The sequence below is a fragment of the Myotis lucifugus genome, unplaced genomic scaffold, assembly GCF_000147115.1.
Source record: "Myotis lucifugus unplaced genomic scaffold, Myoluc2.0 scaffold_6651, whole genome shotgun sequence".
Lineage (NCBI taxonomy): Eukaryota > Metazoa > Chordata > Mammalia > Chiroptera > Vespertilionidae > Myotis > Myotis lucifugus.
The window spans coordinates 1-3927 of NW_005877699.1; the positions used below are offsets into that span (position 1 = coordinate 1).

At 54.8% G+C, this 3927-nt stretch overlaps 1 pseudogene; it reads right to left on the bottom strand.

Moving 5' to 3' along the window:
• Positions 1 to 1115: 1115 nt before the first annotated feature.
• On the bottom strand, positions 1116 to 3448 carry LOC102429196 (annotated as a pseudogene).
• Positions 3449 to 3927: the final 479 nt, after the last annotated feature.

Genomic DNA, 3927 nt, shown 5'->3' on the forward strand with positions numbered 1-3927 from the left:
AACAGTACCAGGGAACCTCCTCAAACACCCCATTCCCCACACATGACTGTTACAGAGCGAGTCCCCCAGAGACAGACCACCGACTCATAGATGGTTTGAGCAAGCAAGCGTTTATTGAATTACAGATCCGGATCTGGGCCCCTGCTGTAACTGACACCGCAGCAGGCAATCGCCGGGCGAAGGGCTAAGGGCGAAGGGTGGAGGGGCAGTCCCTCCTTTTATTACCCCTCCCGACCTTGGCTGCCCCCTGAGCGAGGGCCAGGTGGAATTCCTTGGATTTTGCTAAAGCTATTCTTCTCCCTGACAGGCTTTGCTCAGCTTCCTTCCTTCCCCAGATGCCTCCTGTGATTTGGACATGTTTTTCAAGTCTGGTCTGCCCCTATGTCTGATTCAAGTTACAAGCTATGTTCAATACTTGTCCGCCCTGGTTGGGCCCCGCAACCTGCGATTTCTATCTCAATGACATTTAAGGAGGAAGAGACCATGGCCGCTGCTTCTGCAGTACAAAAGGCAGTAAATCTTTCAAATCTGAAAAGCTAGGCTTTGGATTTTTGGAGTGGGTTTAATCAGGCAAATTTATCATCATTCATTAGTCAGAACAAGCAGTAATAATAATAATAATAATAATAATAATAATAATAATAAAGCAGTTCTCAATTCCTAACATCTCTGTCTAACCCCCGTCATTGCTTGTGGAGGCTCAGCTCATGCATACTGTGGCCAGCTCCATCTCGGTCCATCCTCATTCAAACTGAAAACCAGACACACACAGAAGGCACCTGCCCTGGCTTCCAATCGAGAGGGCAAACAGTGCTTCTTGGTTCAATACAACACATGGCAGGGCCTAATCCTAGACACTAGGCTGTCCGAAATGCCATTGAGGACAAAGTCCATCCCTACATCAGGCATTGCCTCTGAATTTCCTCTAATTACTTCACAAGCCGAGAAAGGCAAAGCAACCACAACTCAGACTCCTATGTAAGGATTCGGGCCTCAACTACTGCAGGACTCTTGGAAGTGGTGGGCTCACTTCAGCTTAGAGCGAAACGCTTAGGTATTACCGACTTTCTGAGAGATTCGAGACAGAAAGGTAATAGAACAGTGGCATCAAGTGCTAACCACCTCAAAATGTTTGCAAATGTGAGAAGGCCAAATCCATTCCTTCTGTCCTGTGGATCCCTTGAGGAGTCATCAGTGGCCCATGAAAACCTTTCCTAGCCACAAGGCATAAATAGATATATAAAAATACATATTGGTAGGTTTCTAAATCTGACAGTGCTCTCTCAAACACAGCTCTGCTCAGTGGCTTTATTACTGCGCCTCTGCAACAAAACGGTGCCGCCGGTGGGTGACGAGTGACGTCAGGAACGCCAGAAGGAGGAAGTCAGAAAGCCCTTGGGGACAGGAACCTCCTTGCGCTGCAAACATTCCTCCAAGAACCGCTTGAGGCATCTGAAGGATCCCATCTGTCCCGAGCTTGTAATGGCTTCAATCCTGGGGCAGTAGTCCTCTTTGATGAGAAGCATCATCTTCCAGAACTGGGCCTGATACTGCTTCATGAGGGCATTCCCACACACCTCCAAGAAGTCCAAGAGGAGGGTGGCCGTCACGTCCGGCAGGGGCTCCATGTTTAGTATCTGAGCCAACCAGCGCCAGCATGGTTTAAGCCATGAGGGTGAACCTCTCGTCGAGTTCCATATGGCCACCGGAGCTGGATGATGGCAGCATAGAGACGCATCATCCCGGACATGCGTTTCAGAAAGCGGTCCTGCTGCTCCACCTTGGAATCCTTCACTTGGTAGCCAAGCATTCTTTGATAGTCTTCCAAAGCCATTCCCTCCCTGAAAGCCAGGTAGAGAGGGACAGAGTACGGACAATTCTTGTGCAGATGAGCCAAGATGAGGTCCCCCACCCTCGGGTGCAGCTCCCAGATCCCCGACGCTACGGCGGCGATGGGTAACGCAGCTTCATGATGAGAGGCCACCTCCTCCTCTCCTTGTTTCACAAACTTCTCTGCCAGTTTGTACTGGACAAAGTCCAGGCCCTGTGGATTCAGTGTGACGGACAAGGAGCGCCCACCAGATTGAACGCGTTTCCCAGAGAGCAGGTTGTGGATCTTGTCAAAGATCTCTTTCAGCTTGGAGCCTGCGATGGTGGAGATCTGGCTCACTGGGATAGTGGCTGCCTTCTGGATGTCCATTTTTATCTTTTTGACCTGGCTGTCTTTGCTGCCTGTCAGTCCCTCAAAGGCCAGCACACACTGACGGGAGGCCTCCTGCAGCTGCTGGTGCCACTGCATTGTACTGTCTTGGACCTTCACCTGGAGGCCTTCACTCCGTGTCCCTCCCGGGCCCTGGCTGGGAGCGGGGCACTCGTTGTGGACCTCTGGCCTCTGCTGCACCTGTGCCTCTTGCCGCTTCACCCGGGCCTCCTCTTCATCCTGCCTCCTCCTCTTGTCTTCACACGCCCTAGCTTCTGTCAGGAGGTCCCGCATTTCTTGCAGCGCGCTCTCGGCCACGGCTTGGTCCTCTGCCGTGGGAACGCCGTTCTCCGAGGTGGTCCGAATGATCCCCGAGATGAGGCCGCGCAGCTGCTTGCCTCGGCTCCGCAAGGCCAGCAGGTCCACCTTCGGGTCTCTGTGCTGGCCTACGGAGTCCAGCTGCTGCTTGAGGTGCAGCAGCTCCTCCTGCAGGGCATAGAGGCTCCGCAGGCGGAGCTGGCCTTCCTCCCTCCGCAGCCGCTGCTGCTCTGCCTCCCACAGCTTCAGGTTGAGAATCTCCGCCCTGTGGCGATGCTCCGCTTTCAGCTTTTCTTGCTGCACCAGGGCTTCTCTGGAGCTCTTGTCCAGCAATTCCCTCAAGTCCTGGAATTCTTTGCGATGCTCCCGTTCCTTGCGTTCATCAAAACGCTTCAGCTGTTCAGATGCCATCTCAGAGAGCGCTCGCACCTTCCTCTCCTGCTCCTCCTGCCGCAGCCTCAGGCCCTCTGTTCCTTGCATTCTGTGCACTAGCTCATACATTCGGATGCAGCCTTCCACCTCGATGCCCCTGGAGGGCCGAAGTAACATGGGTTCCGTGTGCTGGGACTCACGTGTGCCCTTGGTCCCACCTGGTGTTGCTGGTGTTCTTGGGGATGCTGGTGAGAAGGCAAGGCTTCTTATGGGAGACCTGGGAACAAATGAAGGTTGGTCCAGGCCTGAAGTGGAGCTAGAGGATGTCGAAGTCTCTGAGGCAGACAGGTTCTCTTGTGTGTGGGGTAGGACATGATCTACCACCCACCCGGCGTAAGACGATAGCTGGGGAGTGGACGCACGTTCTTCTAAAACACCCTCGCCCCGCAGGAGCCAGTCACGGCGGTAGCAGAGGCGACCTTTGCCGGAGCTGCTGCGCAGCGCCTGCAGGGACTCCCTGCGGCGGCGGCTGAGGGGGCGGCGGCTCTCGGACGGCATGGCCTGTGCTGCAGCCACTCTTCCCAGGTGCCGCGGGTGGAAAAAAACAAACCCTCGAATCAGCCGCCCTGGAAGCGGAAGCGAGCGCTCCCTCACTCTAAAGTTGCTTCCTAATTGCTCTAGCCAAGTTCTGGCCAGGATCTCCAGCCAAGTTCTGTCTCGGATCGGATCTCCAGCCAAGTTCTGGTTTGGATCTCCTGCCAAGTTCTGGTTAGGTTCCCCAGCCAGGTTCTGTGTCTCCTTGCCTTGGGACGTCTGTATTTATACCAGGTGATTTGAATCCTGTCGGTTTCTATTCCAAAGGTTAGAGCTGGTTGGGCGCTGGCAGGCGGGGGCGGAGCCACGGACAGGCCCTTCCACCGGGAATCCACCAATCACACCGCCCCTCAGCCCGCGCCTGTGCCCTCCTCTGCAGGCCCTGCGTCCCAGGAGGGCCCTTTGCTCCCTGCCAGCCCTGTGCTGCCCGCCATTATTGTCTG